The 21,349-nt window shown below is 38.4% G+C and overlaps 1 long non-coding RNA gene across 3 annotated transcripts in view; it reads right to left on the reverse strand.

Annotated features, from left to right (window-relative positions):
- LOC148051475 (uncharacterized) overlaps positions 1–20,658 on the reverse strand; it is a 69,117-nt gene extending 48,459 nt beyond the window's left edge. For all 3 annotated transcript variants that reach the window (XR_015699929.1, XR_015699930.1, XR_015699931.1), the window contains exon 1: positions 20,528–20,658. This is a non-coding gene — a long non-coding RNA (uncharacterized LOC148051475). The remainder of the gene's footprint in view (positions 1–20,527) is intronic.
- Positions 20,659–21,349: the final 691 nt, after the last annotated feature.

A 21,349-nucleotide genomic window follows, 5' to 3' on the forward strand; every position in this document is an offset into this window, starting at 1 on the left:
AATAAACAAGTTGCATTGATAATTATGGTCCCAGATTTGCACTTCATACTTCCACAATATGTCAGAAACAACTGCACAACATCCAAGGCATGCTGTAGGTTGAGAAATGTAGCATGTTGCACTACTTACTGAAGCTGAACATTGGATTTCTAAACAGTGGGAAAAAGCTAAAGAAGTGGGTTTTGGGTTTTCTTTGTTTGTTTGTTTTAAAGAAGAGGATATTATAAATAAAAACATTATATTACAGCTGTGACTCAGGAGAAGTTCTGAGCTTTCACACCATGTAATATAGACACATTATGTATTATAATTTTCCTCTCCAAAGGAGTGATTATTACAGACAAAATGCTGAGGAATGCATAAAGTTGTCTTAAGTCTAACCACTTTAGTATTTTCTGTTAACATGAGTAGTACATTCATCTATCTACCTTTGCTATCAATCCAGTGTTTCTTGACAGGAGCTGGTTATACTTCATGAAGCCAGCTTTTAACCATCTTCTGCTATAGAACATCATTATAGCAGGCTTGGTCCTTTGGAAACAAATTCCATCAGCTCTCTCAAGAAGCAGAGCAGTAAACGCTAGGGGCCATGGATATATTTTTAGTAATTCAAAGTTTCTAGTTATACCCTCTGCATTCAACCATGCATATGAAAGAAAGAATTGCAGGGCTTTTTGCTGTTCTCTCATCACATGAGCATTATTAGAAAATAACAATCTGCGACTATAAACCATGGGGTCTCTGATAAAAAGTACTGGACCTGGAGCTGTATTTAGTAAAAAAAAAAAAAAAAAAGCCTAGTGGTGTCCAAGACCGTGTCAAGCAGACGCTTCTCAAAATAAAACTACTTAAAACAGCATGATCTACACAGCTAGCTGAATTTGGTATGTTCTATCTGTTGTTTTCATTAGGAACTGGATAAGCGAACACATACTGCTGATATAAATATGGCACCAGAGTAATCTCATCTGTAACATATTTTCCTTTGTCAATAAACTGGTGGTATTTTTTCACTTGGCAGCTGAGAAACTTCTTGTTCAAGTTAAGTTCCATAGTCTTACAGATCAGGTAAAATATATTAAAAAGGCGTTTGTTTTTGTTTTTTTTTAAATATCACTGTATTTAGTATGCTAGAATTTATTAAAAGCTTTTTTCATTATTATGTTAAAAACATAGTAATTCCAAAAGAAAAATAAATCTATTCTGGCAAATACAACTATTACTGAATTTTATTAAGTACAGAGAAGTTGAATAAGACCCACTGAAGTATACCAGGGAGGCTACACAAATATAGTATTTAAGACTTCATCAGGGTTGAATAGTGTTGGGGGGGGGGGGAGGGGGAGGGAAGTCAGTCTTGTCTCATTTATAATGCAATTAAGTGAAAAGCAAGTGTGATGAAATCAACGTGCAATTCTAAATTGTCATGCATGAGGCCAGGATGTAGCATCAGCAGATGCAAAGAACTGGTAACTGGATACAAAGTTGTTCACGATTCAAATGCAGTCAGGAAGAGTCGTTAATAGAAGTTCGCTTCCCCTCGACAACTGTTCAGCAGCTAGTGGGAACTGAGAGTGCAGTGTTCTTTCTCCAGCTGCCAGTGAACAGCTGCCTGGCTTGGAAAAAAGCAGCATCACGAACTGACAGCGAGACAAATCAGCAGATTCAGCAGTTTTGTCCATATTCTGCACTGGCCAAAGCCATGTGGTTGCAGCTGGCATCACACCAGCCCTGAACTAACAAGCCCTCCTGAAATTTCAGTGTTAGCCTCAGCTCAGGCCATAGTGGTACAGTCACATAACTTCTGGTTGGCTTTAGGAGCAAGTTGTGCTTGCTCACATCTGCCTGCAATATACATTGTGATTGTATACAGTGCATGGGCCATTCTTGCCCTTCATCAAAGCCCTTCATCACCTTCCATCAAGAAAGCAGTGAAGTATACACAGCATTTTGTTCATTAACCCTTCTGCTAAATGGGCATCCCCAAAGTCCTGGATAACTAAATCTGTCTCCTGTTAAATTTTGAAGATACCAAACCGAGGCTTTAGTAAATCCAGCAAAATGGGCCTTTTCCTAGTAACTTCTTACCACTGGAGAAACTTAAACCTGAGAGCAAGACAGGAGACAGAAGGAAAAAGACTCAAGCTTCCAGCTCCTCAGTGTTCTGGGCACGCAGTGGTATCGCTTCAGTGCCATCCAAAATCCCACCCACATTCAGAAGCCAAACGGATTGCTGAGACTGAGCTTGGATGTCAGATGAGTTTCTGCTACATTCACTAGCTGTAGGTTTGCCAGGCTGCAGCTTTCATCAGCCTCTGTCTTCGACTCGCACGTTATGTGATCATTCACCCCAACTCTATAGATTGCTATCAGAGCAGAATACCTGTGCTCAACATTCATGTTGCCCAGCTGAAAACAATAACCCAGACTCTAAAGCTGCAGAAAAATTAGTATCGCCTCTTTTCAAAGGAAAAACTGGATTTTGTCTTGGAACTGAAGCAAGTTCAATTCAGTCTTGTTCACCTGGCCAAAAAATTCTATTGCACAAGCCTGTGCAAAAGCAAAAGAGAGCAAGAGTTTTCCCTCTTAAAGTAAGATCAAAGCATCCTACAACATTTCTGTTTCAACTGTTGTGACTCTGAGGTGTTTTATGGCACAAGAGCTTTATCAGCTTCCATAACAGCTTGTCCAGTCACAAGTCAGTTTGAGAACATGTTGACTCCCCCATGGCAGTGTGAGAAGAACAGCTGGGCTGGAGCAATGCATACATTTCCTTTAATAATATATATTATTAGAATGCTACTCTACAGCACCGCCAGAATTCATACTTTGCTGGGTGCGCATCCTGGACAATTAGAGTGAGATTTGTTCTCAGCCTTACACTTATCATTCTATTTTAGGAACTAAAAGGCTTATCCCTTCCTCCCGGCCTCATCAGTGGCTTTACGCAGCCTGTGGCCAGTTTCTATGGTAACTATAAGGACAGGTGGAAATGTACAGATGCCACATAGAACTGCACTTCCAGCAGCAGTCAGGAAGGAGTCAAGGTGAAAGGACTTCATGGATATGTATTTCTCAAAGCTTTTAGAAGTTAGATCAGCGCTCCAGGGGTGAAGGGAAAAGTGAGGGTCAAAAGCTAAACACAAAGTGATTATGAGAAGAAAAAGGAGACCAAAAAATATTTGAAAACTCAGACCACAAAACTGAAAAACTAATTGGAGTAGTAAGGTGGAAAGATGTGAACTATCTCTAGGAACAATATTTGCATCAGCAAAACCTTGCTCTACAAAGACACGTACATATTTAAATAAGACAGACATACACGATTGTGGTTTTGTTAAGTTCTTCCCCTCTACGCAGTGCTGGATAAGTTTATTTTTAAAAAAAGCACTGGTTATTAAACACAGAGGCTTTTACTAAAATCCCACTGCTAATACCCTTTGGGATATTTGATAGCATGCCAGCTGTATTGTGAGCTCAGAGGCAAGCAATGTAGGCATTTTAAACAGCAGGCGCTATAGGCTCCAGAGCAGCATTCCCTAACTTTTTTTTCCCCCCACTATAATATGCAGACAGCACTTTAGGAGACTCCTTTTTCTGTGGATGGGTCCCTCTCCCACCTCACTTCTAAACGCTGGGCTTCTCATTCCCATTTGCGAGTGTATAATGCTATTTGGTAATTCAGTCCCTAAGTACAGGTAAAAGTTACATTAGAAATTATTTTGCGTATTTTTGGGGAAAAGTAACAGGAAAGAAACAGCAAGCCAGCACAACTTGCCTTTTCACTGTGGGCAAGGGCTTGTGAGGCTCTAAAAGCTTTTGATGTGTTTCAGCTAGCAGCCACATGCACGTCTAATGGTAAAAGACTCTCTATTAGAGCTGGCAGGAAAGTGGAAATAGTGCTGGGGTGAATCCAGTGGAACAGCAAAAGGCTGACATCGTTCCTCTGAGCTCCTAGGTTTTGCCCTGACCACACTTAGTTCCATCCCTCCCCTTTCCCTGGAAAATAAAGTCTAAATCCTCCTTTTGTCTTTCAGTTTAGCTCAGCTCTCTCCCAACCAAACCATACTTCAATATTAACAAATATAGCAATAAAACTGTAATGTTCTGTGGATCTAACAGTACACTTGCCAAATAATATACCTTGCTATTCCACTAGTATATATACATAAATTGCATGTAAACATGTTATATCATCCTTTCCACCTCTAGAAATGTAATTTCTTCAGGGAATGGATTATTACGATGTGTTTGTGCAGTATCTAGCACCTTGATCTTAGCTAGACTCTATATATGCTGCTAAAATACCTGCTTTGTAAACAAAGATAAAGACACAGCAGTGACACAGAGTTTAAGATCTCTAACCTACATGCCTGAAGGTTGCTGATGAAAAGAGAAAGGAGTGTTTCTCATTTTAAAACACACTCTTATACAGACAGTTCAAATGTAAAATCTGGGGAATGACTGATTACTCCTATCAGCACTTTCCAGAAGTAAAGACTGTTCCCAAAATGCTAAGCAACACTGTGCACTTCTATTGTTATGCTTGGAAAAGTATATTATGCTAATATTTCCTCTGACATGAGAGCAAACTTTTACAAATATTTTCTGAATTATTAATGTTTTCTACAAAATGTATATGTTTTTCAGGGTGCCTGACTTCATATGATAAAAGCTTTTCTGGATTCTTCCAATTTTTTATTCGATCTTAAATCATACCTCCAGCTATTGGATTTGTTTCACTTAGTTTTCAGTAAAGTGTATGGATTTCTACAGACACCTTCACAAACATATACAAATTAGTTCTGCTTCATTATATTAAAAAAAAGTCTTTTCATAAAAAGAGAGTAATTTTAAACATTGGGCAAAAAGTAGAGGACACATTAATCCTGGAATGTCTGAGCAATGAAACATGAAACATTCATGCTCATGACTTCTTCCTACTTCTTGTTTACTTTTTCTGATTTCTGGTTACCTTCTGTGTCTAACTTACCATGGACAACCACAGCTGCAACTAGCCTGTCCCCGAGTGTTTTCTTCTTGAATTAAGTTTCGTTTCCTCCCACTCATGCATTCATGGCACAGGATCCCAGGCAAAGACTTTTGAGTTTTTAGCTATCTTATTCAATAAAGTAATTTGACTGTCTCTTCCATTTAGCTTTTAGGAAGGATGACTAGTCCATGCATTATCTTGAATGAAGTCCACAATTGATTCCTAGTGCCTGCTCCCACATAACATGGTGTCCTCCCCTGACTTGCAATTCTAGCCCGTAACTACTAAATCAGTTAGCAAAGTACATACTGCTCCGATTCATTTAGCCTTTTGCAAAACCTCTGGAAACTGAAAGCCTAGTGTATAAACCATGCATATTGTATCACAATTTATTGAATGCTACTGCTTGCCTTAAAACCGTAGAAGCCACCTGACAGGCATCCTATTGACTGCGTACAATATTTGTGTTAATGATCTCATACAGAACTTGCACAGTTTTAGCTGCTGCATGATCTCAAGTGCCCAAAGGCTATTTCAGCTTTGACCTTATACACAGTGAATCAGGGAGCCCTCAGACCCTGCAACACCTTCCAGCTTCCTCTCCCATATGGCCCCTTCCTTCTCTAAATCACCAGAACGGATCTAGGCTTCCAGCCCCCCCTCATGCAACCTAACTTACCATCTCATCAGAGAAGCAAAAGCAGTCTTCAGCCTGCTCCCAAATAGAAACTGAACTCTAGAGAAGAGGTTTTTCTAGGTTTGCATGCATTCAGCAGAGCAATCGTGGAATGAGAGCTTGTAAGTCTAACTTTGTCCAAGCTAATTTCTTGTCGCATGCCTAAGTGGCATGCTCCTCAGGGCTCTATGCCGTATAAAAAGGCTTTACACATCAGGTGCAGTGCAAATGCATGCAGTCACCTTAGACCCAGTGCTGCAACCAGGCTAATAAGCTCTTTTTAAAATCTGATTAATAGGAAAGTCTGATATTCATGCACCTGAGTTGCCTGGTGAGCGACAAGAGGAGACCTAGGCAAGGCTTCAAGCTTTGGCTGTTTGCTGACTGTGCAACATTCTTAGGTCTCTATACTGTGACCCTCAACACCTGAATTAGCCAGGTTTTTTCATTCACAAAGTTATACTAGTTCTTTACTGCTCTCAGAAGTTGAGAGCAGACTGTGTAAGAGATTATATTCTAGCATGCTCTTGACAGTTGAGCATACCATCAAAATAAAAAATAGTTAACAGATTCACATCTTTTATTTCTCTGTTGACTTGAGGAAAGTGCTAGAATGGCTAATTTTATTTTTTAACCTACTTAGAATTAAATATTTGTAATTCAGAACCCCAAGTGCAATGAAGAATTTAGTCAACAGAACCTTAGATACTGTTATAACATTTTGTATTCCTTCCAGCTAGATTTCCAACTATTTTATAAATTACTCTACTCGTCCAGATATTAAAGAACAGTGACTGCCAGACTCTCTCAAGCAAGGCCACGTCGCATCAGTATTCATACAGACTAAGCACTCTCCTTTAGTATTCTCACTAGCAGTTGTTTTGTCTTCTGCTGGGGCTTTTCATCTTTAGCATTAAATTCCAATGAACAAGAAATTGGCACACTACCAATCTACACTAGAATGCCTCAAGGGCTTTTGGCTATATAAGGAACAAATACCATCTCATACCTTTAACAGTTCAGATGAAGTTTCTTTTCTTCTTCTTTTCTAGTGCTCAGGTGTCTCTTGGCCAACTGAGATGGATGGGTAGTTCTAAGGTGCATGTTACAGATTCTTTTAAGCTGTGGATGATGAAGTTTCTTTTCCTGCAGGTAAATTCTGCAGCACCCTCAGAGGTGAGTCACTTAAGCTATCTACTGAAATCCCTCTTTTTGTCCATTACAGTCAAATAATCATCACAAGGAGTTTTCTCTTCAAAGACAACATCATTTAAACTGAGGCAAATCCAATTTCTTGCCTCTGCCTTCTGCAGATTATGAATAGGGTGTAAAATAGGAGCAGGATGAAAAATATCCTTGCTTACCCAAGTCCTTTGAATGTTCAAAACATCTTACCCAGAAAGCTAGCTCCTACTATGGCCTGAAATCTTTTTCTTCCTTTGTGAGCCAATTATTTGGTTCCTTCACTACTTACGGCATCTTATCTCAGCATTTTCCAAGTTGGCCAGTAGTTTCCATGTCTCCTCTATTTCCTGGAAAACTTTCTGGGTCATGACAGTCAGGTCACTGAGCACCTCATCAATCTGCCTTGCTCTTACAGAGAGCTCTGTGATTTGGCTTCCACCTTCACTTAGACACTTTTAACTGCATGGCTAACAGAGTTTTTATCTCCTCTGACAAATCATCTCCCATTCCCTTCTAGGAGACCTCTAATGCTATCTTAATTCATTTTTCAAAATCTCTAGTTCTTATGTCTCATTTCTTGGACTTCTTTTTACATCTTTTGGTCGCCTCTCACTTCACCCAGCACCTTCTGTTTGGGCGTACTGGGAATATTACCTTACAAATTTCCTTCCTGGAAACTCACTCACTTTGACACCAGCATGTCAAAATTTAGCCTACATCTAATGGAGAGAACTACAGGGTCTCTATGTTGGTTGAATCCCTTGGATAGCACTTATGTTGTTTCATATATTATAGCCCTTGAAGGTTAGTGAAAAACATGGACAGGGTTAGTAAGGCCCACTATTGTCCAAGTGTTAAATGCCTGTCTTCCATCTGTCATTAACATAGCATCCGAGCAGCAGGCTAGCTGTGGAGGGCTTCAGCAGGCCAAACTAATAGCCCAAACTTACTATGATACACCCACACCTTCTTTACCTACCTCTCTTCTGGTAGCTGAAGAGTGTAGGAGTCATTACGTGAGCTTTGCATCATGCCTGTGCTGTGATGCTACTGTTAAGGCAGCTGTTGGGCCATTTCCTACCTCCTGTCTGGCACAAAGCAGCAGAGGCTCATCTGCAGAGCAGCAGTTGTTTGGTGTCAGATAAATCTTGAGAAAAAACAAACAACCCACCCACAACACTGAACTGACAGCATGCCCAGATAAGAAAGAAAATTGCACTAGTCCAAGGACTAGGTCTTGTCCAGGCGAGTCTGGATCAGTGCCACAAAATATTATTAGATGTTGGAAGAGACTAATTGAATTCTAGTTGCTCATTAGTCCTATAATACTGCAAACTCCAAACCACTCAAAAACTGAGGATCTCACCTTTCTGATACTGATAAATAGTTGCTTCTAGAATTGGCATGGATTGAATGACCACGGTTTCAAATTAACTGATGTGTTTGCTAATTGGAATCTATACCCAACAGTGCAGACAGAGACAATTTAGGTATTATCAAACTGGAAAATAAAGCTTTACTGGCTTAAAGTTTAGGGACTGATTGAAAATTGAAGAAAGCAATAAACTTCCACCTTTAGTATCACTGTTAGTCATGCTCACAAGCACATCCATCTCCATCTTAAAACCAGTCAGGTACTTCAACTATTCAGAAGGCTGTTCCAGAATCTTATTTTTCTTTTAATTAAATAGCTGCTGCTTCTTCTGTCCTGCCTAAATTAATTAATGAACAGGCTATCCTCCTATGTTTGTATGCCATCCCTGGTTTAATTCTATTTTTCTTCCTCTGATTTTTCTCTCACCTCAGTATACTCATAGAGAAGAAACGTGGTCTTTCAGCCTGTGTTTTCAGGCTCCGCAGCAGGTCATGCTCCACTTTTAAAATATGTACTCTCTTTTCCTGTAAGGCAAATTTGAATTTGCCTTTCCTGAACATGGGCAATCATAATTTATAGAGATCCTAAATAAGATCCAACCAATAAGAGATATATTACAACTTGAAATTTCATGTTGGAAACAGATCAAGAGACCTATGAGATGCTAAAGAGGAGGCATTATTAAGGACATGTATATTTGATCACCTAACAGGAGATGAAGTCCTGGATTAATGCACATGTATCTCTTATTTGAAGTCTCTTAAACCCCACGTTATTTATTGCAAAAGAATAGTGCAGATCCTTGATTACAGAGTAGATTGAAAGAAAAGAAGTGCAAAACCCAGCCCACGTTTATTCCTTTGTTTCAGTAGAACAGCAAGAGTGAAAAGACTAAAACAGTTGTTGTTTGCCACTTTCTGCTCATTTAGCCCTTTGTTGCTAATGGATCAGGTTAATGCAAGTAGGCTCAGGAAGAATTTCATGCTGCATTTTGAAATCAGATTTTTTTTTTCCCCTTTTTTTTTTGATGATGTTTATTTACACTTGTTTTTCATTTCTAGCTTGTCCACACAGATTTTGTGCTGCTTTAACTAAGGACCAACTGCAGCAAAAGATATAGAATCCTCCTGTGTATGTGTTTTTGTACATATGCCAGGGCAACATCCAGTTCTAATGCCCTTAATCAAAATTAATATTGGCAGAAAACTTACACTGAACTAGTAAACAATAAACTGTACTTAGTACTGACACAACTGAACTGTTAGACAATTCTTTAATTTGCAACCATTGTTCATTCCAAGACAAATACTTGATTTCAGCAATTGCCTTCCAAGTATTCTGAAACTTGTCTTCATTATCGTTAGTGCCAGAGTGCTCGGTATCTTTGAGATCATTTTCCTTCTCAGTCTTAGCTGTAGTATTCAAAGCATTTCCTCAGTGCTGTCTGAGGGCGAGGGCTGCAATTATGCTCTGCCTGTGTCTAAAACCTCAAGCCCAGTCCATTTAATTTCTCTGATAATCTCCCATGAGGCATAAGTCTATTTCCCTCACCAAGCTCATTAGTATCTATTCCTGCTCCAGCAGGTAGATCTCAGACTTCCACAGTCTTTTACTTGAAAGACTGTTTTATTGGCAACTGTATACAAAGAAAAGGATTATTATGAATAAAAGATTAAAGGAAATCAGTGGCTATTGACTATTAAATAAAAGTAACAACAGCATTGCCAGCAAAACTTTGTAGCGCAGATCTGACCTAAATGACTACTTGAACTAAATTCCAGAAAGAAAAGTGGGTCTACATATTAAGATGCAACTGATATAGTTAAACAATACCTATTTTACCGACACACTGATGTCTGCATAAAGATGATTTCTACTGATAGCTATACATGTTTAAAGTATATCTTCCCCATAAAATTGCTTCCACACTAGGGATTTTATCAGTATGCCATTTTTATACTAAAAGAAGCAACAAAAAAAAAAAAACCCTTATCTTTATTTACTAGACCAGAGTAACTACTCATAGCACCGCACAATGTTAGGATCTGCTCTTTAAAGGTTTGGGTAAGATACAGCTTAAATGAAGCACTTAGAAGGACCAGGAAAAACCCCCTTTCCCTCAGCTGCAGAACACTTTATATTTTCCAAGATTTAATCATGCTTTGATAGTTATCATGTGTCTGCCCAGAAAAATAACAAAATTTCTTCTAACAGATGCAAATGTATCTCAATATATGTCCTTGATAAGGCTTAAGCCTTTAGTGAGTTTTCCTAAATGAGATAAAATTCTATGTATGTCTCAAAAGCATGGCATACTCTTGCATTTAAGTGTTTTTTAGGTAGTATAATATATACAGCTCTGTCTCCGAATTGTAAAGCATTACAAAAAAATCTCACAGAGAAAGGGAAAATTCACATGCTGATTATGGGAATGGTACTAATTCATATAGGAAGAAGAATGATTCATCTTTTGTGAAAAATTATCTGAACGCACTTAGCCAATGCTGGCTTCATATCTGTCAGGCTTAGAGTATTTCTGGGAATCTAAAGAGCCTGACATTCCTGTCAGCTCCAACAACGTGTACCCTTAATTAAGATATGCATACATCCATTGATGAAACATCATTCCTGTCAACTGATCTGAGGGCTCGTCTGCGGAGGGAATCTATTTTGGAACACACAAGGGTGCGAATGTAACCTGTCCACACTGGGAGCTTGCATTGAACTGGTATTCTGTGGTAGCTGCTTTATCATATTTCCCCTTTAGCCAAGGACAAATATGAAAACAATCAGTATTTTGCTGGGTTTTGTGAACTTGTAGTCAAATTTCACATCTCGCTTACCTCCAACTCTCAATTTCAAAAAGATACTTTATGTGGTACATCAGGAAAGAATGCAGCACTTACACAAAAAGCAAAGACAAAAATCATATGTTCTGATTAATTAAAAGACTCAATACATTTAGAACACTAATAGAAGAAATGAGAACACTTGATTGAAATCAAAGATTGGGAAGTTTTACTACGGTTTACATACAAAAAGTTTGCTGAATGTGTTGCTGGATACGTAGGAGAGCTCACAAGCTGTGAATATTTGAAAGGAGGTCATCCTTGAGACAGCTTGCAGGCTAGCCTCCTATACATCTTCTGCAACCATTTATTTTAGATAGTTCCAAAAATACATCATTTACAGAAGCAAAATCTTGTGTTTGTTTCCTGGAATATTTCTTATTTGTTAAACTCTGAGAAATGGAACATGAAAGATAATAATTTGATAACCTGAATCTATAGGTCTGGATTTTCCTCAGAAGAAGAAAACTAAGTGGAAATAGTGTATTGTGTACATACCTCCCAGTCTGGATACTTCTACCTATGGTGCACATTCACTCTAAAATAGAAGCAGACAGCATAAAATGCCTGGAACGCAGTCTGTCTGTTCTTTTTTCTTTGTGATTATTTTCTTGCACTGTCTGTGATGTGGTGCAAATGACAGTCTCAGTTTCAATCTGGAATTTCACTTTGGAAAGCCCAAGCATGACAAGTTAATTCTATTATACAGAATGTCTGCTGAACAGTTTGCAGAGCTATGCTAACTGCTCTAAAATAGCATCTTTGATGTGTGCCTTTGCATGGCAACCAGGCAATAGCCACCCCTTGCAAGGAGATTACATTCAAGACCACCAAGAGCAGTAGAACTGACCAAATACATACTATAGAAATTACTTTGATGAGTTATAGAAGGTAAAATTTAGAACGATAAACACTGTCCATCCCTGTCATCTTAATACTTCAGCTCTACACTATGTACTGAAACAGCGCAAGTTCTCTATAGATTTCAGTAGTTAAGAATAATTTCTTTTCCTCAGACTTGTACATCACTGTTTTGTTTATGACTTTTTTTCCTATAGCTAACATGCCTTACAGAAATTTAAAGTTACATAATGAAACATGGTCACATTTCTTACTAAAACAGTCTTATACAGATGAAACTACCATAATCCAACATCTGCACTGAAGAACAGGAAGGAAGATTAATTGTGATTTTTCAATAGAAACATACAAGTTCAAAGGCATAGTAATCACAAATAACAAGACAGCAATTGTAGCATAATGCATGTACCCACACACCTCATAAGGACCCTGTCACTTAGTAATTACAAGTTTCAGTCTTCAGTAATGAGTTTAAAGCAGTGCCACATGAGATCCAACAGCAAATCTATGCGTCCACTCTTCCTTGAGCCCATTGGTTAAACCACTTAGGATCATGTAGACCAGCTATACCAGAAAAATTATTTTAAAAGAAAAAAAAAAAAAACAAAAAAACCCAAACCCATCAACTTAGGTTTTTTTACATTGTTTAAATTAGGAGCTGAGAAAGGAAGGGGGGAAGAAAAGAAAAGCAGGACCTGATGATTCTGAACAGCACAGAAGCTAAGTAAATTACCATCTTTTCCTCATAATCTCAAGATAACACCCCCCACCTTCAAGGTACAGACAAGTTCCTTTTAAATAGGACTAAAAGGAGATATGCAACCTTTGGTTGCAGGGCTTGGCAACTGTGAGTAAAATGTTACAGGGAAGGACTCTGCAGTGGGGCAGGACAAAAGAGATGGCTGGAAATGTAGGAGTGTTGATAGGAGAAACAGTTTATAGTTTAATGTATTTAAATTTGGCATTTTATAGTGAAATTATAATGCATACAATTTTAGTTTCATCCTCTAACATTTTAAAAATCAACAAGCAATTGTAACATGTCATAAATGCTAATAAAAATATTTTAATAAAGCATATTATTTTTGAAAATCAGTCACACAGCTTTTATACGCTTCAGGTTAGATTCTTGCATCTAGGCTTTTCAAAGGATACAAAAAATTTTCTTCTTGTCAAAAAAACCCACCCTATAAAATATAGCCTCTGTGTAAATAAAAGGTAACTCACTGAGTTTACAATATAAACCGGCAAGAAAGCAAATGTAAAAAAAAGCAAGGTCCGTTTTATTCTTAGGCACATCGTATCTATGGGGATTATCTCCTTTGATTTAATTGGAATTGTATTATTTTCACTGAAATAAGAGCACTGAAGAATGTGGTTAATTATCTTTTGATTTTCTATATTTTTATGGTGATGTCTTGTAAACCCAAAATCAATGTTTGCAAACCTGTAAAAGAAGTGTTCATTCTCCTTCCAGACAGGATAATCCTGAGTCAGTAGAAATGCATGGAAAGTTACAATAGGTTGTAAGGACTTTATGAAGGGGTTACTTGAACTCATTTCCAATATAGAAAACGATCATTTTTCACATCACTGGCCAATTAGATGAGTTCAAACAAACCTTTCATATCCTGGGGCAATGCAAATTTGCAAGAAAAAAAAAAAAATAGCACTCGCTCTTAGAAATCCAAAGTAGATCAAAGGAAAACATGTAACAATACCACAATGCAAATGAGTTTTTGCCTGGGAAATAAAAAGCTCTGCAAAAATGTCCACAACGGCAGAATTTCTAGAGCTCGGAGTTTTATAAAGCCAGTTAGCAGGGTTTGTCTCATCTTCTTTTTGATAACAGAAGCCCAACCCTTAGGAAGACAGCTGTGCTGTTGGAGAGGCAGTCCCAGGTCCCCAAAGTTTGAAGCTTTGCAAATGCTTAGTTTCTGCTAAATATTGTATCTGAAATTTGTTTGTTCATTTAAGTGATTATATCCTACCTGCCCTGCACAACACTAAATTCCCATTAACATAAGAAGCCTAAGGAACAGTAGAATTTTTCAGTCAGAGAATAAAGACCTGGGTCCAAAAGCATACAAGGAACCACAGTGCAGTATTCCCTTATTTTAGGGCCTCTCTCTGACAAGTACATATCATCCACCTTAATAATGCTTCTAATTTGGTAGAATAAGGTGTCAGTGGAAAGTGGATCAAATATTGCAGTGAAACTCTGAGGCAGAAGTTACAGTTGTTGAAGACTCCAGTTATTTGTGTTTGTTCCCTCTTGTAAAATCACCCATGGACATTTTATTTTCAGGCCTTCCAGTTTATCATGGTAATATGCTATCAAGCACTGATCATTAACTTCTCCCTTCTGAATAGTCCATTCACTAGTCATTGTTAGCTCTCACTACCAGATATTTTATGTAGATAAGCTATTTGTAATGCTGAATTTTGATAGCATCAGATCCCACAGGCATCTATGTATGAGCCCATATGGGGTCTAGGAGGCTCAGCTTAGATTTTGGTGTGCATTGATGTTGTCAGAAGGCAGAGCTGCTTAGATTAAGCCATGGTTCTCACTGTTAGTCCAGGGGGAGAGGCAGATGTTGCCTGGAGTAAGACAAGCACAAAGAGAAAAGGGGAGAGGCTTCCCTACAAAATACATAGCCCTACAGAATCTCTCTGGAGAAGGTGATATAGGAAAAATACACTATATAGGGGACAGTACAAGGAGAGAAAAAAACAAAACAAAAAAAACCCAATGAAGTTGTCTCTCTACATACTGACGTAGGCATAGCTCTCTAATTGAGAAATTTTAAGCAAGTGTTTTGCATTAGAGGCATTGCCAGACTTTTCAGACCTACATCTCTGTGTAATTTGCAGGTACAAAGCATACAGATTTGCACATACTTCACAGCTGGTGTGAATTACACTTCCAAGTCCACTATTTTCATAAAGTTAGCATGAATACACAGGTGTATCCATAGGCCCAGCTCCAGCTAATCCCTGAACTATTTTTGGCACATCACCAAGCAGCAGCGACTATAATGAATGGCAATAGCAAAGAAACGATAGCCTTATCTTTCTGGCAAGAGCTCTGAAAGCTCCACGAGAAACTCATCATCACTAATGCAAACCCAAGAAAGGAGGGAAATGTGCTTTCACTAAGCAGCATTTTCCCTGGGGCCTCCGTTTAGGATAACATTCACAGGAGCTTAGAAAATTTCCTAAAATAAAACAGTCAATAAAGATTCACGCAGGACAAAGCAAACAGGGAAGCAAACAGACATTTTAACCATACTGGTTCACGACTTTTTATTATTTTTTAATTTTCTCCTGCTGATTGTTTGTTTATTAATTAGGTTTGTGAAGATAAAACAGTTTTGGGGACTGTTAGTTGAGAATACCAGAGATCTTTAACCGATTTTAAATGTTTTTAAATGTAAAGCTTGGGTAGTTACCAGTTTCATACACAAAAAGGACCATATTGCATCTAATCTCAAACGCAACATCAGAAATCAAAATTCAGAAATACAAAGCAGCAGTGAGATTACTTGAAACCTCTTTGTTCTCTTCAGCATCCCTGCAGTCCTTGCCATCAGGAAGTGCAAGAAGCACAGCTGCAGTCAGCCCTGCAGCAAGAAGTTTAAGACTTCAAAGGTAATTTTTTCAAAGGCCTCTCCGTTTGTTCTTGGCCCGCAAGAGACAACAGTGTTTTGGTTTCAATTCCAGAGGTCCTTATAACTAAAAATACTGAGATATGGGTACATATATGGGTGTCTCTGAATGCAGGCTAACATCAAGTGAGAGACATTTTTTATATAGAAACTATCAACAGGCAAACCATGGTATCATTTGGGGTAATGGGGAGGTCAGGGTCATAACATAGAGCTAGGAAAGGCATAGTAGACAGTACTGGAAAACTGCCATTTAAATCAGAAATGTCTTTATAAGGCTAAAGAAAACATACCTCTTCCAAAACTTTCATTTTAAAACCTTCTTTATATGCTCTCCCTCCCATCATCTCTCCCCCAGCTTCAGTTTGTGTCCCGTGTGTTGTTGATGGGCTTTATTTCCTTTTACAGATTGCAAGTCCTATGCTGCTGCAGCCCTCCTCGCCATGTCAAAAACCGTTCAGAGCACACCAAGGTAGCACTGCAGGCTCCTACTCCTACCTTCCCCATTCTCCCCCAAGGGAAATCACTCCTAGGAGTGACCTCCATTGCCTGAAGATCAAGGTAGGTGGTAATTACCTTTGTTGCAATTTCCACCCCCACTTGCACTACTATGGATAAAGTTTCCAGACATGACAAGTACCTGCAAGGTCTCACAGTTTGTCACAATGCCTGACAGGCTAAATTAACAGCGGTGGTGGGAAAAATATGCTAACATACATATGCGACACTAAAATAGGCCAACTTCAAATCAGCTCTAAGCTTCAAAATTAGAAAGCCTGATGAGTAAAGCCAGTATACTAATACCCATTATTAGAAAAAGCATAGATCTAGCAGTTTTTAGAAAGAGAGATATAACTGTGGACACAGTTATGTGCTACTTGTACAATACATAGGCTGCATCTGTGCTAGTAAATGGTCATGCTCGGCATGCTCAGGAATAGCCCCAAACATTGGCAGCACATGCAGACAGTTGCTGGAAAATGAGGTCTGAGTTTCATCACATGGACTCAGAACATGAGTCTGTCACAGACTCACATCCATCCCACAGTATTCTTCACAGCAAGGAAAAGAACAGTGAAGCTTTCCATTCTTGCACCTTCTTGCGTTATGCCAATTTTGAGGCTTCCATACAATAAGGAATAACCCAGACTTTGGCCTAAAATGCTGACAGAAATAATCCTTAAATGGTTCAACAGTCTGGATTTGATTTCTTTTTAATTTACATTTTATTTTATTTTGGTTTTGGTAGCTTGTTCAGTAGATAATGAAAACACGGAAATATTAAAGGATCTCTGCATTTCGAATTGCAATGGCATTCGGTTCTGTCTATGACCTGATCCTCTCTTGCTGCTGCTATAGCCTGGATGTCTTTAGCTTGACAGCTTTCCCTATATCTCAGAACACTACTGCTGACCACAAATCTTTTCCATCATGCAATATAAACATCCGATTTTTTTTAATCTCTCTATTGCCTTCTTGTCTCCTGATGCATCAGATATCAGCTTTCCCTCACTACTTGGAATATAATAGATAATAATCTTATTTCTTTATCTCGAGTGTAATTTCACAATACAAGTGTAAACTCTTCACAGTCCTATTGTCTGTCTTACTCCTTAGTCCCTTCCTGGTCTGACTGCTGCATCTGCTATCAAGCTACTGTCGTATACCTGGAATCCTCATCCGTGAAGTCCAACCACCCCCACAGCCCTTTCAAGTATCATCTTAAAATTGTAGACTAAGCAACACCATTTATCTTTCACATTCATCAATAATCTTGATGCTCTGTATTATTTGTCTGCCTGTTGTATTGAAATCTCAATCTTTCTCAAGGAAGACAAGTCTCATGTAAAACCCAAGGAGCTTAGAGCAACTGAACCTGTCCCCAACGACAAGATTTAAAAAAAAAAAAAAAAAAAAAAAAAAAACAACTATTTTTGTATTTCCAGTCCCACTGGGGAAAGTAAATGATATTCCAGGCTCAAACAAATTTATTATGTTTGGGTTTTTACATGGACCAAACCTTACAAAGGCAAACAATAAGAAGTGGGGGACCTGGCTCAGTGAAGTTGGTTTAGTAGTATTTTGTGGGAGACAGTTAAAATCAGCACATTTCACAACTGTTGAGCTCTCCTGCTACTTTATGTAGATTAATGCCCTTTTTGGGGAAAAGGAAAGGACATTAAGGAAGGAGAAACTGACACAAACATTTTGAGATATCAAGCCTTCGGTGGATGCAAATCCCAAGAAATCTGAAGAATCAAACATCTAAATCTAACTTATCAAGTAGTTACAGGCAGAGTGAAATGCTTCAACATCCTGAGTAGCTCTTGTGGGCATTTGAATGCCTCAGAATTGCCTTTCTGAAATTCTCAGCCTCAGTGAACAGGCAATCTTGCCAAGAGCTCGCTAAAACATTCAGAGAAGATAACGGCCTCGCTGCTGGTGCCCAGGTGCAGATTTCCCCTAATTCTAGTTTTGGAAGACACCGTCTTTCTCTAGAATTGCTACAATGGATGTGTTTTTTACTGGTAATATCATTGTTGGTACCTAGATTTCGACACAAAGAAAAAAAGAATGCAAAATTCACAACTAACAGAACTGAAAGAGAGACTTGCTGATCCCTTCATAAACACCAGCATCTTCATTGCCTGAAGCAGCACTTACAGTTAATTGCTCCATCATGCACCTTTTACACACACACACCCTGCCTTTGCTGTTAAGCATTAATCACTTTCACAGAATAAGTTGCTATTCCACCCCAAACTCCTGAGCTGCATGGTAGAAGGAAATACAAGGAAAAGAAGCTTGAGAGTGAGCAGATCAGACCAGAGTTCAACATCTATCTGAAAATTCACTTTTCTCCTCAGATTTGCCCAGCTGCATGCTTTCAGCTATAGAAATCACAGATGTTACTACAGGCTAAGTTTCTTGCAGTATCTCAAATACAGTATGAGTTTTGAGAGCTTGCCTAGGAAAAATGACAACTCAAAAAGTTACTTCAAATCATCAGGTTATACTTGGAGCTGTCTGGTTGCAAAGTGGGTTCAACCTCTAAGACACAGGACACAACAAGGCACAACTAATTCTAAGACAACAAGGCACAACTAATTATTTATGTTGTGGAGTGCACTCAGAGAAATATGGGTTGCAGTAGCTCAAGGAGTAGAAAGAAGGAAAAAGAGAAAAGAAAAGGAAAAAAGGGGAACGCAGCTGCAGCAAAATGGTGCATTCAACTGGAACATGAAGACTGTAACATATTTGGGAAAATGCCAAATTCTATCATATTGAGAAATTAAAGCCTAAGGATTTTGTCCGTGATATTCAGAGTTATTATTTCAGACTTCCACAAATGCAAGAAGATCTGGTTTTTTTTCAGTTCATACCCAATTTGTATTTTTAAGATATCCCAGAAACATCTATGCATGTATACATATTTGTGTGCATATATATAGACATATACTTATTAAATATATGTGAAGATATAGATATGTATATATTTGGTGAAATATATTTAGTGAAAGTTTGTTTCTGAAATTCAACTAAACCTATAGCCAGTTTTACAGACAAGGAGCCACAAAACATACCGGGTCCTGCATATATATACATAAGGAATTTTTGCTACCTTAAAATATAGCCTGAATTCCTGTACTAAAGAACCAAAAATTAAATAAACCAGAGAGTTCGTATTTCATCTGCTTGAACTAAAGACAGGCTTCAAAAGGACACAGTCCAGGCAGCTGGATGTTCCCTTCTCTGGTTTAATGTAACACTGGCATGTTGTGGGCAATAATGCGGCAAGACACTGCCTCAGAGGCTGCAAATTCCTCTGAAGACAGTTATCTGGCTAATACGTTATTCATTTGTTAACTTCAGTCAGAATTAGTTCAATTGTCAAGTGTGGCAAAATTATTTCCTGACAGAGATGAATCAAATGGAGTCAAAACAGAGAAAGAGTTAAAGAGTCCTGGGGAAGCACAAGCTCACTAGATTGAAGGGCTCAAAAAGGGCAGAAAGATTTAAATAAGAAAGGCTGGCATACACATCTCTGTAATATCTTATTTAAATTCTGAGAGCTTACCGATATTATTAAAGCACTGCAGTATTGAACATGGCACTGAGGAATATACTATGTGCTAAAGCAAAGTGGGTTTTTTCCTTGGCTTTTTTTTTTTTTTTTTTTGCTATTTGATTCTGTCAGCATACAAACAATGAACAATACATTGATTCTTAACCATCAGTTGCTGAAAGGCTGTCCTCATGGACATGCTATCACAGACCAAAGTAACTTGCCTATACCACAGGTGGGATTCCAAACCAAGTCTTTTTTGTAACTGTCCCCTAAAATGTCCTTTTCCTCGTATTGTAATCTTTTGGTTTATGCATCACTAACAGCTGAGCACAGTGGCCTTAACTTAGCTACAGCTTCACTACAAATTAGAAGTTACTTATGGGGCTTAGTTTTGTTTGCACCAAAGTAGAGAAATTGATGGAAGCAGAAAAATAAATAGGACATACTTGTCCCGCTAGAAGAGTAACATTATTTATGTGGTAATAAATTCTAACATTTAACTATAAAATGCTTCATAACACTTAAATAAAACACACTGTAGCAAAGCCTGCCATGGATGCATGCACTTCACGGGGTTAAGTCCAAAACCATGTGATTTACACAAACGCAGATACTAAAAGTATACAATTAAAAATAAAGAGCACTGTATAATTGCTTTGTACATCTAACAACTCCAAAATAAACCTTTACCCAAGAACATGAATGTGTATTAGCACTTACTCAGAAATAGTGGTGTGAATGTATAAAAAGGTTTTTTCCCAATTTATTTCACATTCCTCTAACTTAAGCAAGAAAATGACTAAAATTAGGTGATGATAGTCAATCAATATTGGAAAGAATATACTTACAGAACAGCTGGAGATGTCTGCAGACAAAACCCCTTTTTGGTGAATATTTTAACTGCTTTCATTTTACAGTGCTTAAATTGGCTGAGGAAAGCTGAGTTCTCACTTGTCTTTCAGGGCCATAAACCAGAAAGCTAGCTCATCTTTTTCTACATTTTTCTCCCAGCCCTCACAGCTGTCTTGAACCACTTCCTTAAGCATAATGCCAGCAGGGACCATTAGGTCACCTGTGTATCACAGGCCAATAAATTTAACCTAGGTGTTCTATAGATTGGTCTGACTTTACTCACCTGAACCCTAATGGGATTTAGCCAAATTCAGCTGTGTACCACCACTGGGGAACGGGAACAACCAAGTTCTCATACCCAAGACAGCTACGACTGGATACTAGTTAGGTGAGATTTACAGAGAGAGTCCAGCTGGCAAACCACCTCCTGTGGTGAAGGGTAAGGCAAATATAGGCAAGGCCCCTACCAATCTCATGTGGAAGCAAAGTCTTTCCCAAGCCCAGATCTTGTGACTGGGTCATCCAAGTATATTTTGTACGCACAAAATAATCTTGGAGCAATTTTTCCCTCCAGTTGCTCTCCTAGCTTTTCTTGAGGGCTGTAGGAAAGCCATAATAAATAAAAATCACCTAGCAGGCAAACAAAAAATGATACAACTGCCCAGTTACGTTTGAGGGGAAGAAGGAAGAAATTCCTTCCTGACTATGCAGGAAACCTCCTTCAGCTCTAAAATGTAAGACTAGCCTATAGCTGCTGTCTTCACGTGTCATGAACATACCAAGCATCATATGCTATTTTTACTCTCCCCAATACCCAG

The sequence above is a fragment of the Nipponia nippon genome, unplaced genomic scaffold, assembly GCF_047370975.1.
Source record: "Nipponia nippon isolate SJK-2023a ecotype South Korea unplaced genomic scaffold, ASM4737097v1 scaffold_6, whole genome shotgun sequence".
Lineage (NCBI taxonomy): Eukaryota > Metazoa > Chordata > Aves > Pelecaniformes > Threskiornithidae > Nipponia > Nipponia nippon.